This window comes from Bos indicus x Bos taurus, unplaced genomic scaffold (genome assembly GCF_003369695.1).
Source record: "Bos indicus x Bos taurus breed Angus x Brahman F1 hybrid unplaced genomic scaffold, Bos_hybrid_MaternalHap_v2.0 tig00011650_arrow_arrow_obj, whole genome shotgun sequence".
NCBI classification, from domain to species: domain Eukaryota; kingdom Metazoa; phylum Chordata; class Mammalia; order Artiodactyla; family Bovidae; genus Bos; species Bos indicus x Bos taurus.
In genome coordinates this window covers 34,179-58,354 of record NW_020867873.1, presented here as the reverse complement: position 1 = coordinate 58,354, position 24,176 = coordinate 34,179, and the positions used below count along the sequence as shown (strand labels likewise).

The window sequence follows — 24,176 nt, the reverse complement described above, 5'->3', positions numbered from 1 at the left end:
TGCATTTCCTTCTACACCAAGAGCAATTGGTATGGTCACCTCTAGTCCTCCAGCTCATCAAGGCCAGGTCAGATGCTGGGGCAGGGCTTGAAGGTTGTCACTGATTGCACCTGGTAAATAACAGGCTCAGCTGCTTCCAGGTGTTGGATGGCACTCCTCCCCTTCCCCACCCCACAGCGTCTGCTCACTTTTCAGGTCCAGACCAGAGGGTGCAGATGTGTGCTCTGATTCTTACTCATCCTGCTTTAGCTGAGTGCCTTATTATCTACACACAGGTAGGTTCTTCCTTACCTAATTTACCCTACTACTATTATTGAAAATCTAGAAGTAATGTGGTAAATGCTATTTCCTTCTATAATTTTCTTTCCATATATTTCCTTCTATAATTCTGTAATTATATCTCCATCTATAAAAGGACTCTTTTCATGAAACAGAATGGAGGGGAGGGCTTTTCATAGACAGCAGTTTCCACATCAGTTGATACACAGGTGAGAGCCCTGGGCTGAGGGAGAGCTGACCTGTCCCAAAGCTGCAGTGTTGAATCTCAGGGTCACATGGACAGGGTGTCAGTCAGACATGGGGACACACACTGCTCTTTTCAGGCTCCAGGAGAGATAACACCACTGATGAAAGCACTCCCCACCCCTGGCAAACCCTGTGTAAAGTCCACACATGACTGTCATGATGTGACTGTCATCATCCCCAATCTATATCCTCACAGACAGAAATGCAGGTGCTGAGGCCACAGCCTCAGAGCCACAGGGAGACACAGCACCAGCTCACTTAAATTTAGGTTCCTCCTCAGGCTTGAAGAGACTTGCGGGAGTGGTGACTCTCATCTGCTCGAAGATGAACCCACTGTGGACCCTCCTCTCTGTGCTGTCAGCCCCCAGAGGGGAGTGTCTCTGGGTCAGACATGGGCACGTGGGGAAGCTGCCTCTGAGCCCAAGGGTCACCGTGCTTCTCTCTCTCCACAGGGGTCCTGTCCGAGGTGCAGCTGCGGGAGTGGGGCCCCAGCCTGGTGAAGCCCTCACAGACCCTCTCCCTCACCTTCATGGTCTCTGGATTCTCATTGACCAGCTATGGTGTAGATTGGGTCCGCCAGGCTCCAGGGAAGGTGCCGGAATGGGTTGGTGGTATAAGCAGTGGTGGAAGTACATACTATAACCCAGCCCTGAAATTCCCGGCTCAGCATCACGAGGGAAACCTCCAAGAGCCAAGTCTCTCTGAGCAGCGTGACAACTGAGGACACGGCCGTGCACTACTGTGTGAAGGACACAGTGAGGGGAAGTCAGTGTGAGCCCAAAAACCTCCCTGCATAGGGGCCCGTGACCACCAGGGGGTGTTCAGGACGCAGTACAAAGTTGAGCCCCAGAGCAGGTGCAGAAGAGGCGTTGGGCGGTGGGGGTCCTGGGAGGATTCTCCTCAGAGTCTCTTTCCTCCTCCTGGCCAGGAGCTGCACCACAGACCCATTTCTGTGTCCTGGTATTTCATCGTTGTCGTTTATGTCACTCTCAGACAACTGTGTATGTATATATATTTTAGCTTTTCCCTGAAGAAAGGATAGCTTTTTGCAAACACACACACATAATACTCAACAGCTAAAAATTTTCTCCTTCAGATCATGAACTCATTGTTGCCAAATTCAGACTTAAATTAAAGAAACTAGGGAAAACCACTAGAACATTCAGGCATGACCTAAATCAAATCCCTTATGATTATACAGTGGAAGTGAGAAATAGATATAAGGGACTAGATCTGATGGACTGCCTGATGAACAATGGACGGAGGTTTGTGACAATGTACAGGAGACAGGGAGCAACACCATCCCCAAGGAACATAAATGCAAAAAAGCAAAATGGCTGTCTGAGGAGGCCTTACAAATAGCTGTTAAAAGAAGAGACGGGAAAAGCAAAGGAGAAAAGGAAAGATATACCCATTTGAATGTAGACTTTCAAAGAATAGCAAGGAGAGATAAGAAAGCCTTCCTTGGGGATCAATGCAAAGAATTAGAGGAAAACAATAGAATGGGAAAGACTAGAGATCTGTTCAAGAAAATTAGCGATACCAAGATGGGCTCAATAAAGGACAGAAATGGTATGGACCTAACAGAAGCAAAAGATATTAAGAATAGGTGGTAAGAATACAAAGAACTGTACAAAAAAGATTTTCACGACCCAGATAATCGTGATGGTGTGATCACTCACCGAGAGCCAGACATCCTGGAATGTGAAGTCAAGTGGACCTTAGGAAGCATCACTATGAACAAAGCCAGTGGAGCTGATGGAATTCCAGTTGAGCTAATTCAAATCCTAAAAGACAATGCTGTGAAAGTTTGCACTCGATATGACAGCAAATTTGGAAAATTCAGCAGGGGCTACAGGACTGGAAAAGGCAGTTTTCGTTGCAATCCCTAAGAAAGGCAATGCCAAAGAATGCTCAAATTACCGCACAATTGCATTCATCTCAAGCGCTAGCAAAGTAATGCTCAAAATTCTCCAAGTAGGCTTGGACAATATGTGAACTGCAACGTTTCAGATCTTCAAGTTGGTTTTAGAAAAGGCAGAGGAACCAGAGATCAAATTGCCAACATCTGCTGGATCATCAAAAAAGCAAGAGAGTTCCAGAAAAACGTCTATTTCTGCTTTATTGACTATGCCAAAGCCTTTACCTGTGTGGGTCACAATAAACTGTGGAAAATTCTTAAAAAGATGGCAATACCAGGCCTCCTGACCCACCTCTTGAGAAATCTGTATGCAGGTCAAGAAGCAACAGTTAGAACTGACATAGAACAGACTGGTTCCAAATAGGAAAAGGAGTACATCAAGGCTGAATATTGTCACCCTGCTTATTTAACTTATATACAAAGGACATCATGAGAAACGCTGGGCTGGATGAAGCTCAAGCTGGAGTCAAGATTGCCGGGAGGAATATCGATAACCTCAGATAGGCAGATGACACCACCCATATGGCAGAAAGTGAAGAAGAACTAAACAACCTTTTGATGAAAGTGAAAGAGAAGAGTGAAAAAGTTGGCTTAAAACTCAACATTCAGAAAACTAAGATCATGGCATCTGGTCCCATCACTTCATGGCAAATAGATGGGGAAACAGTGGAAACAGTGAGAGGCTTTATTTTGGGGTCTCCAAAATCACTGCAGATGGTGACTGCATCCATGAAATAAAAAGACGCTTACTCCTTGGAAGTAAAAAGTTATGACCAATCAACACAGCATATTAAAAAGCAGAGACATTACTTTGTCAAAAAAGGTTCGTCTAGTCAAGGGTATGGTGTTTCCAGTAGTCATGTATGGATATGAGAATTGGACTACAAAGAAATCTGAGCCCCGGAGAAATGATGCTTTTGAACGGTGGTGTTGGAGAAGACTCTTGAGAGTCTCTTGACCTGCAAGGGGATCCACCCAGTCCATCCTAAAGGAAATCAATCGTGAATATTCATGGGAAGGACTGATGCTGAAGCAGAAACTCCAATACTTTGGCCACCTGATGCTAAGAGCTGACTCATTTGAAGAGACCCTGAGGCTGGGAAAGATTGAAGGCGAGAGGAGAAGGGGACGACAGAGGATGAGACGGTTGGATGGCATCACTCACTCCACGCACTTGAATTTGGTAAACTCCAGGAGTTGGTGATGTGACGTTGGTGATGCCAGGGAGGCCTGGCGTGCTGTGGTCCATGGGGTCACAAAGAGTCAGACACGACTGAGTGACTGAACTGAACTGAAATAGTCACATGATAAAATAATATCTATATGAAAAGACAGGGCCATCCTATATTGTGTCTTCAGGCCTCTTCCTAGATGCAGTGATTTCAATGTAGCTCATAAAACACGTGCTCCCCTAACCAAATTCAAATACTGAGAGAGCTGAAGAAAAGAGACTTCACAGGGACCCAGAAAGGCCACGGGGATGGTGATCACACTCCATCCCCACTTACAAGGACAGGGCTGGTCCACATGGAAACTCCTCCTCATGCTCCAGGATACAATCCACCCCTGGGTAAGGGAGCTCACATCCCTCCTCCCACAGGGCTGAGGTGTCAGGGAAGGCAGGGTGGTGGTGTAGAAGATGGGGGTGTGGGGTCTTCTCCTCTGCCTGGTGACAGCTCCCCACGGTGAGGTCTCAGGTGCAGACATGGGTCTGTAGGATGGTTGCAACTGCAGGTTACTGATAGGGACTGATGATTCTCCTTCCCAGGTGTCCTGCAGCAGTTGGGCCCAGAACTGGTGAGCCCTCAGAGACCCTCTCCTCACATGTGCTATCTCTGCTTACACCATCATGTGGTTATAGTCAGAAGTGGATTCGCCAGGCCGCAGGGAAGGGGCTAGAGCAGATGGCATGCATAAACTATGATGGTGACACTTACTACAGCCCCTCCATTAAGAGCCACACCTCCATCTCAGAGACATCCAAGAATCAGTTCTCCCTGCTACTGAGCTCTGTGACCACTGAGGACATGGCCGTGTGTTGCTGTGCAAGAGACACAGTGAGGGGAAGTCAGTGTGAGCCCAGACACCAGCCACCCTCCGGGGGCCCCATGACCACCAGCGGGTGCTGGGGACACACAATTGTGTGTTTCAGGAGCAGGTGCAGATGGTGATTGACAGCTGGTCTCCTCTCAGGGGGCTTCCTCTCCTTGTAGCAGTTTTTCTGGGGACCTTCTCTGCATTCATGACTCTTAGTTACCTCCTCAGTCTCTGAGGCAGAATGGTGGTTGGGATAGGGGAGGATATCCTCACTGCACGAAAGGCACAGTCTTTTAGGGTTGCTTCCTCTTGTCACTTAGGCCCCTTCTCTGGACATTTGGTGTAATCTCGCTAAGTCCACAGGAGAGGCTCTGAGTGACTCAGCAGTGCTGCTCATCACAGCAGGGCCAGTGAACGAGCTAGCCAGAGGTCAGCAGTGTAAGTGCAGCTGGACTCAGACAACAGAGGTGTATAAACCCAGAGCCAGGGAAGAACCCCCCTTGGTGGTGCTAAGTGAACTGACACCTCCCTCACAGCATCAGCCACAGTTCTCTCCATGGAGATGCAGCAGGACCTCCATGCCAGCCTGAGATAGAAGCTGAGTCTGCTGACACCACGCTCAGATGCAGGAGGATGAAAAGATTGTGTCATCTGTGTTCCTTCATCTATGTCTGTGATGTCCTCAGACTCACCTTCTACATCAACCTGGGGTGGGGTCCCACTGAATTTCCATGGAGAAAACTATGAATAATGCTCTGAGTGTGGTGTCAGCTCTTTGAGCACCACCGAGGGGCATTCCTCCCTTCACTAATTGACAGGCTCTAGTAGGTGCAGTAGCTTCTGTCATTCTGGTGGTTTTATGGCAGATAGACGACACATACTAAAGGGAAGCTTGTACTTGAAAAGCAATTCTTACTTTATGTCCTCAGCTTTCTTGTCAAGGTATGAACCACCAGAAGTTTATACAAGGACAAGTCTTTCAAGGAGAGAGTACAATACATATAAGGAACATACTAAATATTCCCTGATGAATAAAGAAGCCATTGTGAGCACCGTCCTGGTGTTCAGCCATGTCTCCTGACTGTCTCATGGAACAAACACTACATTTATCTTATGGAACTTAGTGATTTTAAACACTTTTGTCCTGTGAATGCTAGCACTTCAGTCATGTCAGACTCTTTACCATCCAATGGACTATAACCCATTAGACTCCTCTGTCCATGAGATTTTCCAAGCAAGAATGTTGCAGTGGGTTGCCATGCCCTCCTCCAGGGCATCTTCCTGACCCAGGGATCAAACTTCTGTCTCTTACATCTGCTTATGGGACAGAAATGGTATGGACCTAACAGAAGCAGAAGATATTAAGAAGAGGTGGCATGAATATACAGAAGAACTATACAAAAAACCTTCATGACCCAGATAATCACGATGGTGTGATCACTGACCTAAAGCCAGACATCTTGGAACGTGAAGTCCAGTAGGCCTTAGAAAGCATCACTACGAACAAAGCTAGTGGAGGTGATGGAATTCCAGTTGAGCTATTCCAAATCCTGAAAGATGATGCTGTGAAAGTGCTGCACTCAATATGCCAGCAAATTTGGAAAACTCAGCAGTGACCACAGGACTGGAAAAGGTCAGTTTTCATTCCAATCCCAAAGAAAGGCAATGCCAAAGAATGCTCAAACTACTGCACAATTGCACTCATCTCACACGCTAGTAAAGTAATGCTCAAAATTCTCCAAGCCAGGCTTCAGCAATATGTGAACCGTGAACTTTCTGATGTTCAAGCTGGTTTTAGAAAAGGCAGAGGAACCAGAGATCAAATTGCCAACATCCACTGGATCATGGAGAAAGCAAGAGAGTTCCAGAAAAACATCTATTTCTGCTTTATTGACTATGCCAAAGCCTTTGACTGTGTGGATCACAATAAATTGTGGAAAATTCTGAAAGAGATGGGAATACCAGACCACCTGACCTACCTCTTGAGAAATCTGTAGGCAGGTCAGGAAGCAACAGTTATAATTGGACATGGAACAACAGACTGGTTCCAAATAGGAAATGGAGTACGTTAAGGCTGTATATTGTCACCCTGCTTATTTAACTTATATGTACAGTACATCATGAGAAACGCTGGACTGGGAGAAACACAAACTGGAATCAAGATTGCTGGGAGAAATATCAATAACCTCAGATATGCAGATGACACCACCCTTATGGCAGAAAGTGAAGAGGAACTAAAAAGCCTCTTGATGAAAGTGAAAGTGGAGAGTGAAAAAGTTGGCTTAAAGCTCAACATTCAGAAAACGAAGATCATTGCATCCAGTCCAATCACTTCATAGGAAATAGATGGGGAAACAGTGGAAACAGTGTCAGACTTTATATTTCTGGGCTCCGAGATCACTGCAGATGGTGACTGCAGCCATGAAATTAAAATACGCTTACTCCTTGGAAGGAAAGTTGTGACCAACCTAGATAGCATATTCAAAAGCAGAGACGTTACTTTGCCAACAAAGGTCCATCTAGTCAAGGCTATGGTTTTCCCTGTGGTCATGTATAGATGTGAGAGTTGGACTGTGAAGAAGGCTGAGCGCCGAAGAATTGATGCTTTTGAACTGTGGTGTTGGAAAAGACTCTTGAGAGTCCCTTGGACTGCAAGGAGATCCAACCAGTCCATTCTGAAGGAGATCAGCCCTGGGATTTCTTTGGAGGGAATGATGCTGAAGCTGAAACTCCAGTACTTTGGCCACCTCATGCGAAGAACTGAATCATTGGAAAAAACTCTGATGCTGGGAGGGATTGAGGGCAGAAGGAGAAGGGGATGCCAGAGGATGAGATGGCTGGATGGCATCACTGACTCAATGGACTTGAGCCTGAGTGAACTCCGGGAGTATGTGATGGACAGGGAGGCCCGGCGTGCTGCGATTCATGGGGTCGCCAAGAGTTGGACATGACTGGGTGACTGAACTGAACTAGGTTGGTCAAAGCTTTTCTTCCAAGGAGCATGTTATCAGGGAAGCTTGAACTGATCTATCGGGGAAGCCCAAACAATGAGAAAAAATCACAAGCCAATGAAACAAGGAGCCCAGATGTGGGTGGTCCCAGATTTGGTAAAGTCAGCAGTTCATGTACCTGGAGAGAATGAACACCCTTCCACATGGCACACCCACCTGTCAGTCCCTCCCCCAGGGGACCCCCTCATGTACGGACGTGATTTCTGCATTCCCTGGTCACACGGGGACATGGAAAGGTGCTGGAAGAAGGGGGATGGCTCCCCTGAAACTAAGTCAGGAACCCAGAATCACCAAGAGGCACTTTGTCCTGCCTTCTTACTAGAACTTGGGCACCAGGACGTGAGAATCTCCTCACCGTGGTGCTTTCTGAATTCCAGCCTCTTGGAAGAGCCTTGGAATCTGAGCCTAAAATAAGTGCCCTGCTGAGTCCTTCATCCCTGTCTATGTTGGTCAAGTCTGTCCAGGCTCCTCTGACTCTTAGTGACATTTGATTTCTCCTTCGCCTCCCAGGTCAAGGACAACCTCAGCTGATACCTGCTGGTTCCTGCATCAAGAGGTAGTGTGTGTGGAAACTGTCATTTCCATCATTAAAGCAAGGAAATTCTCAACACCAAAACTTTCCCTGTACCTAACAGAGTCCTAACATTGCAGGGCAATCCCCCACACAAAACCAGAGAGGTGGGCAATCCACAGTTCAGGTGAGATCTGCCCATAGATGCAAAGCTTCAGGAGGAGCACCTTAAGGTTAATTATTACGAATTCCTGCAGGACCAGCAATTACCACTGTGAGGATGAGAGATCCTGGGGACCATAGTCCATGGTTTGTGGGATATAACTCCAGAAACATCCAGGTCTTCAAGGTGAGTGTTCATATTTATCCCTTCAGGACACCTGACGGACGAGGGGAAGGCCAACACTGAGAAATGTTAACACCTACCCAGAAGGTTCATCAGGAAGACCCTCCATGGAAGAGCTCTTCCCCCAGCTTCTCCTAGGAGGTGAACAGAAATTCTTGTCCACTGCAGACCTACAGAGGGGGCAGATCTCACGGCTAAGAGAAGGAACTGGACCAGTGCACTGCAGCCCAGGAGAGAGTAGAATATGGATGGGTCAATACTGGAGACCCTGGCGATGCTCACAGCCAGACCCAGCTCCGCTGAGTCGTGGGTGTTCAACCTAAACAATGCAGTAAGCCCCTACCCACACGTGACACCCAGGGACCATGCAGAGCTACGATGTGTAGCCTCTTTGAGGAGGGGAGTTAGTGTGCAGAGACCACAGCCCGGCAACATCCAGAGGGCAGGGCACTGTGGCTCTGGTATCCACGGCTGGAGACAGTCTCAGAGCACCTCACTGCTGGCCTCAGACCCACTCTCTGCTGCCTGATCGACATGGCCAGTATCCCTCTCCTGCTCTTGGGTATCTGATGTGCTCAAGACTATTTATGAAGGTTCCATCAGAGACTCACAACAGGGGGTATGCAGGTTTGTCACAGGGTCCTGCTGGAGGAGACTTGGCTGACTCAGCAGTGGGTCTGTTTCCCCAATGATGCCAGGTCCTGAGGTCCTTGGGCAGGGGGTCAGGAGGGACAGTGAGAAGCAGGATGGAGTCTGAGGATGGATGCACCCTGAGGCTGTCCTGCTGAAGAGATGTCCTGCCAGGGGACACGCATATGGCTGACCTAGTTTCTCTGCAGGGTGCTGTTGTGGCAAACCCACTCCAGTGTTCCTTCCCGGAGAATCCCATGGACAGAAGAGTCTGGTGGGCTACAGTCCATGGGGTCTCAAAGGGTCAGACACGACTGAGGTGACTAAGCATGCTCACCACCCCATTCCCTGGGTGAGCACTTCCTCAGGGCAGTCTCCCCTGGGTCAGCTGACAAGACCTCTGCCTCGTCCTCCTCCAGTGTCTCAGGTGTCTCCTCTCACAGGTGGGGCACTAGGAGCCCCTCAGGTGTTTGTGCTATGAGTTTTCTGGGGCGACTGCACTGGTTTCCAACAAGGGGGCTCATCTGGACCTTCTTGTGGGGCCCCTGCAGGGTCCAGGTGCTGCAAGAACAGGTGAGCCCAGGAGTGAATGGTAGGTGGAGTGGGCATCGAGCCCCATGCTTCTGCGTGCAGCTATCCTGTGACATGATGTTAGCCCACGGGGGGCTCCAGGAGGCCAAGGAACCCCAAGTCCTCTAGAGCGTCTGGACTCACTGTGAGTGTCAACTGCATTAGTGCACCTTCAGCCGCAGGGAGGCGACGTCCAGGTGTTCTCACAAACTCCTTCCTTGGGGTCTCTCTACAGAGTGCATGCCTTATTGAGGCTATTTCTAGAGATGATTAAAAGAACATGCTGTCTCTAGAAGAATACTCTGAAGATGGAACAGAGCCATTTAATACCAGACTAGAAACACTGCTAGGACTGCCCTGTGAGCCCAGGCAGGGGATGCCCAGGACCCCAGTGCAGGGCTGCTGCCCAGGAGCATGTGGGGAGGTGTCCAGGAGTCTCAGAGACAGAGTCTTCTCTTTTCACTGAAAACAATAACTAGCAGGACAAGGACTGGTGATGTTTAACATTGGGGCCTGTTGGGATACACAGCTTGGTGAGGCCATGAGAAGTACAGATGTATATGTCTGTGAGTGTATGTGTGAGTGTGTGTAAGTGTGCATGTGAGTGTGTGGGTACATATGTGTGTGCATGTTTGTGTGTGTGTTTATATGAGTGAGTGTGTGTATGTGTGTGCATGTGAGTGTGTGTATGTAAGTATGAGGGTGTGTATGTGTGCATCTGAGTTTTTGAATGTGTGTGATTGGGTTTGAGTGTGTATGTGTGAGTGTGACAGAGAAGGCAATGGCAGCCAAGTCCAGTACTCTTGCTTGGAAAATCCTATGGACAGAGGAGACTGTAGGCTGCAGTCCACGGGGTCACAAAGAGTCAGATACGACTGAGCCACTTCACTTTCACTTTTCACTTTCATACATTGGAGAAGTAAATGGCAACACACTCCAGTGTTTGTGCCTGGAGAATCCCAGGGACGCCAGAGCCTGGTAGGCTGCCTTCTATGAAGTCTCACAGAGTCAGACGCAACTGAAGCAACTTAGCAGCAGCAGCATTGTGAGTGTTAAAGTGTGTGTGAATATGTGTGTCTGTGTGAATGTGTGCATGTATGTGCTTGTGTTTGAGTGTTTGTGTCTATATGTGTGTGAGTTCATGTCTCTGTGTGACAGGTGTGTGTGTGTGACAGGTGTGTGTGTGACAAGTATGTGTGTGTGATAGGTGTGTGTGTGTGTGTAACAGGTGTGTCTGTGTGAGACAGGTGTGTGTGACAGGTGTGTGTGTTTGTGTTTGTGTGTGTGTGTGACAGGATGTGTGCATATCTCTGTGTGACAGGTGTGTGTTTGTGTGAGACAGGTGTGTGTGTGTGTGACAGGTGTGTATGTGTGTGTTTAACGTGTGTGTGACAGGTGTGTCTGTGTGAGACAGGTGTGTGTGTGCTTGTGTTTCTGTGTATGTGCGTGTGACAGGTGTGAATGTGCATGTCTCTGTGTGACAGGTGTGTGTGTATGTGACAGGTGTGTGTGTGTGTGTGTGACAGGTGTGTGTGTAACAGTTGTGTGTGTGTGTCTTTATGTCTGTGTGACAGGTCTGTGTGTGACAGGTGTGTATGTGACAGGTGTGTGTGTGTGTGTGTGTGTGTGTGTGTGTGAATACCCAGTGGTTGCTGACTTTGGGGAAACACACTGATTAGAGGTGAAGATGTCTCTGTGGCACTAAAGGCTGGTTCACGATGGGGACTGTGTCCTCTGGGGCAGGTCCCTCAGTGGAAGAGCTCTGTGTACACAGGGCTCAGGGACCTGGCAGGACACACACCCTTAAACAAGCATGAGAACATAGACCCACACCCAGTGAGCGTGATCATGGGTCATAAGACTACTCCTTCCTAATATCGCCCGTGTATTGAGTGTGAAGTTTTCAGCCTCAGAACATGCAGGTTACCTGAGTGTCCTAGGTTAAATATGGATATTCTGAGCCCTGAGAACATCACCCAGAGCAACACTGGCTCTGAACAGCAGTCCTGGGAGCACAGCCCTCACCAGGGACTGGAGCTGGAGAGTCCTCCTCCTGGTGGCCTTGGCTCCAGGTCAGGGTCACCCCAGTGCTGCGGTGAAGGAAGGGACAGGGTCCAGTCAAGGGGCTTCATGCACTTCTGTCCCGTCCACAGGGGTGCATGCCCAGGTGCAGCTGGTGCCGTTGGGGCTGAGCTGAGGAAGCCTGGGGCCTCAGTGAATGTGTCCTGCAAGGCTTCTGGATACACCTTCACCAACTACATGCACTGGGTGTGACAGGCCCCTCAGCAAGGGCTTGAACAGATGGACAGATTGACAGCAAAGATGGTGGAGCAAAGTATGCACAGAAGTTCCAGGGCAGAGTCATGTTGGTTGCAGACACGTCCACCAGCACCGCCTACATGGAGCTGAGCAGTCTGAGGTCTGAGGACATTACTGTGTGAGACACCCAGTGTGAAAACCCACATCCTGAGGGTGTCAGAAACCCTGAGGGGCAGGGCAGCTGTGCTAGGGCTGATGATGACAGGGATGATTGGGTTTGGGTCCTGAGAAAAGTGGATACAAACATGTGTTCACTGTTACAGGAGTGTGTTCACTGTCATAGGAGTGTGTTCACTGTCAGAATTTGTGTTCACCATCAAAGGAGTTGTGTGTTCACTCTGAGGACTGTGTTCCACCAGAGGGGTGTGTTCGCTTGTACAGGAGTGTGTTCCCTATCTGTGGAGTGTGTTTGCTGTTACAGGATTGTGTTCACTGTTAGAAGAATATGTTCATTTTTAGAGTGTGTTCCCTGTCAGAGGAGTGTGTTCAGTGTCAGAGGAGTCTGTTCACTTTTATAGGAATGTTTTCCATACAATTGATACTCTCTCAGAGGAGTGTGTTCCATACATAAACACCCTGTCAGAGGAGTGTGTTGTGTACAATACAGACTCTGTTAGAGGACTGTGTTCCATACATTACACGTTCTGTTAGAGAGTGTGTTCCATACAATAAGCACTGTATCAGAGGAGTGTGTTCCGTACAGTAAAGATTCTGTAAGCAAAATATCAGCACTGGGGGGGAAGCGTCAGTGCACTCTAAGGACACAAGCCCCTGTGAGGTCTCTGTGTGGACCTGAGTCTTTGCCTCAGAGCCGTGGCTCCATCCCACATGAAGTCCAGCTTCATCTCCATGCAGATGTGTTAAGTCGTCTGCAGGTGGTTGAGCCTTTTGCAGCCCCGCCCAGGAGTGAACAAAAACTCCTTTTGCTCTATGTCATGTCCAGGACCTGGTATGTTGGGATCTGGGTTCCAGCCATTCTAACTGTGCAGTGGTACCTCACGATCCTTTAAGCATGCAGTCCCTGATGGCTTGTGATGTGGAAGGTCTTTCCAAGTGCTCACGTGTCAGCTGTCCATCTTTGGAGGCAAGTTCAGACTTCACCCATTTTTCACTGGGTTGCTTACCTTCTGTTGTTCAGTTATGAGTGTCCACGTGTATTCATAGCACAAAGTTCTTACAAATATGCTACTTATAAGTGTATCTTTCCAGCCTGTGGCTTGCCGTTAGATTCCCTTAACAGTGAGTTCAGAAAACAAGTGTTTTTCATTGTGATGCTCTCCAATTTATCAGTTTTTCCCCCATGGATCATGCTATTGGTCTTATGTCTAAAATTGTTGGCAAATTTAAGGGCACCCAGAAGTTTTCCAAGTGCAGCCCCGCCCCTCCCTCAACAGATGGGGCTGAAGAGGTGGGAAAATCAGGAATATGGAAGAATCCTAGATCCATTGACAGGTTTGTCCTGTGTGTGTGTGTATGGGTGTTCAGTTGAGTCTGACTTGTTCAGACCCCATGGACTGCAGCCCACCAGGCTTCTGTGTCCGTGGGATTTTTCCAGGCAAGAGTACTGGAGGGGGTTGCCATTTCCTCCCTCAGAGGATCTTCCGCACCCAGGGATTGAACCCGTGTTTCCCACGTCTCTTGTGTCTCCTACATTAGAAGCAGACTCTTTACCACGGCACCACCTGGGAAGCCCTGCCCTAACTGTAGTTTCCCCTTTCCAGAACGGCCTATAAATGAAGTCACACAACATGCAGGCCTTTAAGACTGCTTTCTTTCACTTCGCCATATGCATTAAGGTTCATTCACACCAGCCATGGACAGTCCAGAAAGGAAATTAAGAAAGTATTCCATTTAAAATTGCATGTTAAAGAATTAAATGCCTAGCAATAAATTTAACCAAGGAGAGGAGAGACATGTGCACTGAAAACTACAAAACCTAAGACAAAACATAAAACACGGAAAGAAATGAGACTCCATGCGTGTTCAGTTGTAGCTGGCTCTTTGAGATGCCCTGGACTGTAGTCCGCCAGGCTTCTCTGTTCATGGGATTTTTCAGGCAAGAACACTGGAGTGGGTTTCCATTTCCTCAGGCGGGGCATCTTCCTGACCCAGGCACCCTATTTCTCCTGACAGTCTTGACTGCAGCCCAGGCCCCGTGGAGCCTCCCCTCCTGTGTCTCCTGCACTGACGGGCGGGGTCTTTGCCATGCACGTCACCTGGTGCACACACATCTGAGCTCACAGATGGAACAGCTTCTCCACATTGTAGGACAGCAAGGCTTCCCCGAGTCACTAACATGACCAGTGAGGAGCAGAAAGCCACTGAGTAAGAGGGCAGGGTTTCCCTTAGGGCTGATGGGAGCCCTCAGGACCCGGAGCAAGGAGGTGGCTGCTCAACTGTTCGGTGTCAAACGGTTAGTTTCATGACATGTGAAGTTTCCATCCACTAAAAAGAAAAGATTCCTAGATGACCCTTGAGGGTTCCATAGCTCGTTCTTCTATTCTTCCCATGCACGTGAGGACCACGGGCAGCCCACTCTTCCTCTGGGGGAAAGGACACCGTGCTTGCCTGCAGTTCCAGCAGTCATGGATGAGGCTGCTCCAGCCGTTCGTGTGCAGTCCTGTGTGGACATGTTTTGGTTGACTCAGAGGCACCTAGAAGCATGCTTGCCGATCTTAGGAGAAACCTGCGGATATTGCTCAGTTGCTAAGTCGGCTCCATGAACTGCAGCACGCAGGGCCGCTTGTCCTCCACTGCTGCTGCTAAATCACTTCAGTTGTGTCCGACTCTGTACGACCCCATAGACGGCAGCCCAGCAGGCTCCCTCGTCCCTGGGATTCTCCAGGCAAAAACACAGGAGTGGGTTACCAATTCCTTCTCCAATGCACGAAAGTAAAAACTGAAATTGAAGTCACTCAGTTGTGTCCAACTCCTAGCGACCCCATGGACTGAATCCCACCAGGCTCCTCCATCCATGGGATATTCCAGGCAAGAGTATTGGAGTGGGTTGCCATTGCCTTCTCCAACTACCTCCTGGGGTTTGTTCAAACTCGGGTCCATTGAGTTGGTGATGCTATCTAACCACCTCATTCTCTGCTAACCCTTCCTCTGGCCTCAATCTTTCTCAGGATCTGGATCTTTTCCAATGAGTCACCTCTTCACATCAGGTGGCTAAAGTATTGGAGCTTCTGCATCATTCCTTCCAATGAATATCGGGGTTGATTTCCTTTAGGATTGACTGGTTTGATATCCCTGCTGTCCAAGACACTCTCAAGAGTCTTCTCCAGCAGCACAGTTTGAAAGCATCAGTTCTTTGGTGCTCAGCCTTCTTTATGGAAAATGGTAACCCACTCCAAGGTTATTCCAAGATAACCTCACAAATGGTATGAAAAGTGTAAAATTATGTTACCTTTCTTCGAAACTGTCACACTGCCTGCTGAGGTGACTGGATCAACCTTCTTTCCACCAACAATGATGAGCTTTTCCATTGTCCTCCTCACTGGTCAACAGTGGGCATTGCAAGACTGGTGGGTTTTAGCCATTCTAACAGTATGGCTGAACAGTGGCCCTGCGTGTGAGGAGAGCTCCTAGGGAGGGTCTGGATTTTCTCTGGTCCTGATGCTCTCAGACATCTCCCCTCCATACCTGTGGGGACAGACCCTCACTCTCCTGAAAATCCACTGCACTGTGACCTTCACAGAAGGGGAGTGGTCCCACAGAGAGCACAGGTCTCCTTACAAGCATGGGGTTCCAGACCCCCGGCCCACCACATAAGCTCTGTCTCACACACACCAGAGTGGGCCGAGAGGCCCTCCCCACCCCAAGAGCCCCTCCATGATGCTCACAGGTCATGCTGTCACCTCAGTAGCAGCCTGGGTGGTGGGACGATGGAAGGATGATGAAGCCCCCTCTGCCTTTGGAAATGCATCTGATGCAACATGCAAGTGTCCCTGTTCCCAGTGTGCTGTCCTGTGGAAGCTGGAGGGGCCAGCTCAGGGTGAGTGTGTGAGATGCGCCCCGATAGACCCCCATCCTCCTCCACTCCGGCTCTGGCCATGTCCAGAGAAAGGGCTGGAGGTCAGTGGGTGGCAGAACTGCATGGCCAACCCCGGCTGGCAGAGGCGGTGGCCGCAGGAGTCCTGGAACAACGTCTGCTTCTTGGAAATGTCCCAACACACTCTCCCCTTTTCCATCAGGCAGCAGGCAGGCCAGTCTGTGGGCGCCCCCACGGCCCTGCCTCAATGGGCCAGGCCAGGATCCCCACGAAGCCACCCCGGCACCTGTGCGCTCCCCACACTGCATCTGCTCCCTGACTGTGCCTCAAACAGCGTCTCTGCTCAGGGGGCAGGTGACCGGGGGCAAGCCCTCTGGGCCAGCACTTTGGTCCTTGTAGGTCAGGAGCACCCTCTCAATCACCCCCTCTGGGGAGGGGGACCAGCTCCCTTGTACAGGATTCCTTCTAGCCCAAGAAAGGAGCTACAGGACTATTCCCCTACCCGACCTTACCCCAGCACCCCAACTTCTGAATAACGACAGCTTCTGTAAACCACGTGTGCAGGGGACGTAGGAGCTGGTGATGCCCCTGGTGGCCACACGCGTGTGCTCCACGTGTTCTCCACAACAAGCCCTGAGGTCCCCACCATTGCTGCAGGGCCCCCTCTGCCAGAGGGAAGGGGACCCTGTGTGTGGCAACTGCAGGTCTGGCTTAGGCGCTGCCCTGCTGTGGGCCCCTCAGAAATCCCAGGGGTCCCTGGCCTTTACTGGCTCTCCTGCCACCTGTGGGCATGTGATGTTTGCCTCCTTCTAAGGTTGTGCCTGTTTCCTCCCACACTCAGGAGGCTGACACGACCTCAGGAGACCCATGGAGCCAACTGGGCTGCTAAATACAGCCAGAATGAATACCGATCCTTTTCACACCCAACTCGAGAGCTGCCCTTATCCCTGGTGGAGACTATTGGTCAGCAGGTGTCCTCCCACACTCTGAAGAAGACAGGGTGTAGGTACAGAAGGGTGGAAATAGTGGCCGGGTACATCACATCTAAGCCGAGTGAACTTCCTGAGACTCCTGTCTTCTGTTGTTGTCTCTGGGGCTGATGCTCCACACGGAGCACCATCCAGATGGGGAAGATGGAGACCCTGTGGACAGTAGGAGCCAGGCTCCACAGCATAGGGAGCCCTTTCCCGTTGCCAGCTCGTCTCCAATTGCATGTCTCAGGTACTAGGAATACCACAGGGCTGTCAAAGCACCGTTGCCCCGGTTATCACCACAGAACTTCCTAGGAGCACACTGGTTGCCAGAGCCCGTATAACACACACCCTGTGTTCCTGCAACCAAAAACACCAGGCCCAGAATCAGAGACACACCTTCCTGGGACATCATCCCTGGCAAGCGCCTCCCCAGTGACAGCCGCTGGTGCACAGGGCTGAAGGCAGATGCAGTGCTCTGTCCTCTACAGTATCCAGCAAGTAAAAGCAAACACCTTCCCCGCCTGCAGGAAGTACTCCCTCTGACCGTTTCTGCAAATGGTGAAGAGGACGTGAAGGAGTCTGTGACTCCCCCAGGATGACAGCAGGCACTGACACTGAATACAGAGCCAAGAGGAAGGGGGAAGGGCTGCCGAGCAGCAGGGCCCAGAGACATCCCGGATCCCACGCTCCTTCCACTCTGCTCGCCTCACCACAGGCCGATCCGCCGAGGGCCAGGAGTCGGGGCCACGAGTAGCGGCCTTACTGGCAGAGCCAACAGACAGAGCAGAGGGCCGACGAGAGTCCTCCCGAACCATGTGGCCTGGAGTTTGACTCCTGTTTCTCTTACAGTGCGGAGACTGGGAGGTGAGGAGGTCGGGTGCTAAAGTGCTAAAGGCCACAGGCTGCTGCAGACACTTCGTGCTTCCAGCCAGATTCTGCTTGGAGGGCTCAGGTTCTCATCCCCTGCAGCCATGCCCAGCAGGGCTTGACCAAGGGTTTCCTGTGAGCTGACTCTCAGGCAAGGGGGCAGGGTTCAGGAGACAGCCACTGAGTACACCGTGGGCCACCTCCCTGTAGCGAGCAGCTTGCAGTCAAGGCAACAGAACACAGACATGAAAGGGAAGGAGCCAGATCCGACCTGAGTCAGACGTGTTCTCTCCCAAGACAAGAAGGCAAAAAGAGAAACAGACCAACGAGCAAAATGCAGCAGAGGGCACCCTCTGTTGATACAGAGTTCTCATATTATGGATGAAAGCGAAATCTTGCTTTTGATTCTGCCCTGTGAGTGAGTTTCTGTCCTCTGTGGATGGCTACAAAGTGGTGTAAAACTGCCTGAAATACTTCCTCGCTCCCCTTGGGTACCATGCAGCCCCCTGGGTCCACAGAGGCACAGGCGAGAACCATCCCCTGCCGGGAAAGAACCACACAGAAGGTCACCCAGGGTCTCGCAGTCAGGCCTGATTTCTGGTCTCACCAGCCAGGGTCAGCAAGAATCACAGAGAGTGTCCCAGAGGAGAGTGGGGAGCCAGCTCCTCAGGGGGCCTAAACGACGCTTCCAAGCAAAAATCAAGAGGAACACGTGGTTTGCAAGTGACCTACCTGCTAATCGGAATGAGACACACGCAATTATGAGCTTCTAAAACATTTTCAACACCTACAAATGTTAAGTGACGTGAGCAGTGTCTGGTTCCAATCGCCAAAGTAGCAGGAAGTGGTGCTCGCAGGGAGGAAAAGAGGCCTGTGCAGGAGGGGGCCTGGCAGCTCCAGGGGGCAGAGTGGGGGGCCGTGAGCCGTGTTGCAGGTGTACGTTGGGCGTGCAGACCGCTGGAAGAAGGGCTGGACGTGTGGAGTGGAGACAGGCCTCTGCTCCCCTCCCCTGCCCCTCCCATGCCACCCTCGTGGACACAGCCTCCCCCCTGCCCCTGGTCAGCCCCGCTGCACTGATGACCAGGCTTGCCCAGGGCCTCGCCCTGTGACTGTGACTCCGTCTCTGCACACGACCCGCCCAGGGCTGGGCGCTGGCAGCCCCGGCACCCTTTGTTCTCTGTCAGTGTCTCCTCTGACGGCAGTGGCCTCAGCACGCGGCTCAGACCTGGCTTCTCTGCGGGGCCTCGCCTTCTCTGTCCTCGCTGGCAGACATCCTTGAGCAGCACCCCCATGCCGGCAGAGGGCTGGGTCTCCCTGAGGGCAGCCCTCTGGCTGCTCGGGCTCTGTGCAGTGCTGGCCCCTGTCCAGTGCTCTCCGGACCGTCCCTCATGGCGCTACATCTCCACGGAGGTGGTGATTCCCAGGAAGGAGCTGCACCAAGGCAAGGGCGCCCAGGTGTTGGGCTGGCTCTCCTACAGCCTGCGTTTTGGGGGACAGAGGCATGTAATCCACATGCGACGCAAGAGGCTCTTTTGGCCTGGATACCTGATGATGACTCAGGATGACCAAGGAGTCCTGCAGACGGACCACCCCTTCGTCCCTGAAGACTGCTACTACTTTGGCTACCTGGAGGAGATCCCTTTCTCCACGGTCACCATAAACACGTGCTATGGGGGTCTCCAGGGTTATATGAAGTTGGATGACCTCGCCTACGAAATCAGCCCCCTCAAGCATTCTCAAAAGTTTGAGCACATTCTTTCTCAGATGGTGGCAGACGCCGGCACAATGGGACCGATGCACAGACCAGGGTATGAGGAGGAAAGGGACCCTCTGCTTTCTCCAGCAAACATCACTGCAGCCCCCAGGATGTCTAGTAAGCTGTATATGTTCCATGAAGCACATATGAAAGGAGTATTTCAGTCTACTAATTCATTTTACAGAACTGTAAACAATGTGTGAAAAACTGTTCAGTACATGGTGGATGTGGGCAATATCATTGATGCAGTTTATCGTGGTCTTGAGATAAGGTTTTATATTGGCCTCGTATACGTTTATGATGTTAGGGACCCAGTCAGCACTGCGTCTCTCAGATCACAGAGTGCATATTTCCAGTTCTATTCAACAACCATATTTCCTGCTTTTAACCCACATACAGCTGTAGTCTTTAGCACAGTTGAACCACCTGATGGTGCCTATATTCCAAACCTATATAGTTTCTGCCATCCAGCTAATTTGGTGCCAATTGCTACATCGGGGAAAAATACCCTAACGGTGGCTCTCTATTTGTGCTTTCTAATTGGCAGAAGTATTGGTCTCTATTATGACGACCCAGACTGTGTTTGCCAGAGAAGGACCACCTGCGTTATGAATGGCTACCAGTCACTGACAGATGCTTTCAGTAACTGTTCCTATGGGCATTTACAACATATACTTATGCGTGATAGAAGCGCTTGTATGTATCTCCCTGAGCTGGTATATTACAATAGATCGAAGACACATGAACGTTGTGGAAACAAAGAAGTGGAAAATGAGGAGCAATGCGACTGCGGCTCCTTCAAGGAGTGCTATAGCAACCCATGCTGTGACAACCTCTGTTCTTTCACTGAGGCAAGTATTTGTGATGCAGACACATGCTGCACAAACTGCACATTCTCCAAGCCCGGGACGCTCTGCAGACCCATCCGGAGTATGTGTGACCTTCCTGAGTACTGCCGTGGGATAAGCAAGACCTGCCCTAGAGATGTTTTTATGCAAGATGGAACCCCATGTGGTGAAGAGGGGTACTGCTTTAAAGGAACTTGTACTGACCGTAGTGTGCATTGCAAAGAAATCTTTGGTAGAGGAGCTTTGAATGCTCCGGATCAATGCTATACTATAAACAGAAAAGCTTACCGATTTGGATTCTGTAGAAGAACATCTTGGTCTGTCTGCTTTATAGCTTGTTCACAGTAGGATCAGCTTTGTGGAAGGCTGCAGTGCACCAATGTCAGTTTTCTCCCTCCGCTGCAGCAACATGTTGGATTTCATCAAACGCATACGTTAGAAGCCTTGTGTTTTGGGCTGAACCTACACCGTGGGCAAGGAGCAGTTGATTATGGCCAAGTGAAAAACGGTGCCCTCTGTGCTCCTGGAACGTACTGTTTAAACACCTTCTGCAACGGTTCTGTTAGTAAAATGGAGCATACCTGTTTCCCTCAGAAATGCAACTCCAGAGGAGTTTGCAACAGTGAAGACAACTGCCATTGCCACCTGGGCTGGGCACCGCCGTTTTGCCAAAACACGGGTTATGGAGGGAGTGAAGACAGCGGACCCCCTCCAAGACTGTTTCGATCGGTACCATATGACGAAACAATTTTAGTCTATGTGAGACTGGTGTTCGGTCACCTGTATGCCCTTATAGCTGCAGTCCTCTTTGGTGTGGCCACAAATGTAAAAACTATCCATACCAGCAAAATTAAGGAAGAGACAGTGCATCCTGTGTAAACCAGCCTCCTGACCCCTGCACAACTGCAGGGAAGGTAGGAGGAACTTCTGAGAAGGAGTCAGTGATAGACAGCAAAGCTGAAGTCTGCGGCAGACAGGGGTGGGGGCAGGTATCAGGAGGGTCAGCATTCTCACACCAGGTCTCTTCGATAGGCCGCTGATCAGAACTCTGAAATAAATCTTGAAAAGCATACATAGGTGTCCTCTCATATTTTGTATTCCTAAGAGCCCAAACTGAGCCTGAGACTGGTCAGGAGAGACCTGAGTCAGCAACTGGGTCTTGACCCAAAGTTGCTGGTCCCAGTGTTAACAACCCCTTTAGGGGAAACTTTATTGGGGGTTTCTCCAAATCAGTGCTCTTGAACACTGAGGTTTTCCTCATCTCCTAGGTAGCTTCTCTTTTGCCAAACCCAAACTGGATTCAGGGTATTCAAGGGCTACTCCCAGTCGAGGACTACTCGCGCAGGGTCGGGGGCTAATGGAATGATCTGCCACATGTGGCAGCCCCACTGTCCTCTGGCAGCTGGGCAGGGTGGGAGCCTTCCACGTCCAGCCTCAGGACAGAGCAGAGGCCCAGACAGCCATTTCTCACCCTTGGGTGACCTCTGGCTTTTTCTGAGGTGAACATCATGCGCGTGTGTGCAAGAGTGAGTGTGCTCAAGTGCTGGGTGTGTCTGGCCCCCATGAGGACACCCCCTGGGAGGCCAGCCTGGTGCCCATGGCCTCCAGGCTCTGCAGACCCAGCGCTAGAATCTAGGTGGGCTCTCCTCTTTTTTCCACAATTCTTGGGTAAAGGCTTTAAAGTCCTCAAACTCAAACGGGGTTCTAAAACTCAGAGATGGAAGGTTCTGGAAACACTCTCCTGGCCCCACAATGGCTCCAGTTTGTGGGAGCCCAGGGACCACCGGGTCTGCTTGGGAGACGCACTGCCAGCACTCTTGTGTGAAGACCCTCCCAACCGCCCAGGGTCCTCCTCCCTCCCACCGACCCCTGCCTGCAGAGCCCAGTGCAGGCGGAAGAGGTGCCCCACACCCTGTCCAGGGACAGGAGTGTTCCCCCTTCTCCTGGTCAGGGCTGGCAGAGAGCCTGGGTTTAGGTGCTTTCAACACTGGGGCACCTGATCAGGACCTTGACAAAGCCTCCTTTGGCCCACCTGCTCCCTCCCGTACCTGAGGAAGCAAGTGGACCAGAGACAGCACCCCATGGTGAAAGGCCTCTCTTCCCCAGAGCCCTTGAGAGACAAGGTTCTTCTCCTTCCAGAGGTTCTTCCCTCATGTCGGAGAAGAAGCTGGGGAAAGCGGGCTGCTGTGGGTTAGCCATTGCAAAGGCCCACTGAGCACAGTCAGCGGCTCCGGGTCCATCCAGGGCTTTGGGAGGAGGGAGAGGACACAGAGGCAGTCTCATCATGTTTCTTGACCTGAAGCAGCCCAGGGGAAAAACACACATTTGGTATTAGTCAATTCAGAAACTGAAAGCAGAAATAGAGTCTAAAATAGAAGATACCTTCCCCTGTCTCCGGGGAAGAACCAAGGAAACCTGGACCAAGCAGCAGGTATCAAAGAGTGGGGCTGATGGCGGTGACTGGTGAGTGAGCCCAGGAACCCTGGACGGGCTGGGAGGAGCTCGTCGGCGGAAGGTTGGGCCCACCCGGAAGGAGATGCTCCCTAGGCCTCCCACCACCCCCCAGAGCCACACCTTCCTGACCGGCCCTGCCTCAGTGCCTCCCTGTTGGAGAAGACTCTGGAGAGTCTCTTGGACAGCAAGGATATCTTACCAGTCCATCCTAAAAGAAATCAGTCCTGAATATTCATTGGAAGGACTGATGCCCAAGCTGAAGCTCCAATACTTTGACCACCTGATGTGAAGAACTGACTCCTTGGAAAAGACCCTGATGCTGGGAAAGATCGAAGGCAGGAGGATCAAGGACAACAGAGGATGAGATGGTTGGATGGCATCACCGACTCGATGGACATGAGTTTGAGCAAGCTCCGGGAGATGGTGATGGACAGGGAAGCCTGACGTGCTGCAGTCCATGGGGTGGCAGAGTCGGACACGACTGAGCACGTGAACTGACTGAACTGAGGCCTCCCACCACTCCCCAGAGCCACGCCTTCCTGCCTCAGCACCGCCTCCTGCCCTCAGCTGTCCTTGCTCATAGACGCCAGCTGGCCCCCCTACAGGGGACAGCACTGCAGTCCCTGTGGGCCGGGTGCTGCTAGCAGCCTCAGAAGGAAAACCCACCTGCATGGAGCCCCCAGGACAGGCCGCAACACCCAGCCCAGGCCTAGCTGGTAGGCCTGGACACTGGTGAGGGCCTCAGCAAGCAGCCACAGCTGCCCAGCACAGCTGCAGCCCCACGAGGGCACATGCCGGGGGCGTTCGGCTCCAGGGACCCTACTGGCCACCTGGGGCTCCAGAGGTGACCTGGAGGGGATGAGGGGAGACGTGCCCTCTGCCTGGAGCCCCGTGCAGGTGCCCACGGGAAGCCTGGAGCAGTGGCCAGGAGCTCCTGTTGTCCTCAAAGGCGCAATATCAGCCCCAGAATGCAGGGCCTGGCGAGTCCTCCATCCAGACCCAGCACAGTGCGCGTCGTCCACTCAGCCTGAGCTCACTGCAGACCTGCCCTGGACTCCGTGCCTCTGCGCCATCCTCCCCAGAAGCCAGAGCCCTTCCCCACCCCAGAACCAACCCTGCCCACCCACCCCCAGCACCATCTTCTCATCACAGCCTCCGTTCTTACATGGAGATCTGGCCCCACCAGCAGCTGGCAGGAGACGGTGTGCTGGGTCCTTTGCAGCCCGTGCCAAGCCTGTGGAGTAATTAATCGTCACAGTTCCCACGGGTTCCCTGGGAATTCCTGGTGAGGACCCAGCGAGTGACATGTGGGCACCAGGCGTGCTGCCCAGGCCACACCAAGCATTCAGTCTGCCAGGGTCTTCACCAGCTCCTGCCACTCTGTTGCTGCAGCCTGAGCCCCTCCCTCCACCT

The 24,176-nt window shown here is 51.2% G+C and overlaps 1 pseudogene; it reads left to right on the top strand.

Moving 5' to 3' along the window:
- The first annotated feature begins 813 nt into the window (after positions 1–813).
- On the top strand, positions 814–1,374 carry LOC113889252 (annotated as a pseudogene).
- Positions 1,375–24,176: the final 22,802 nt, after the last annotated feature.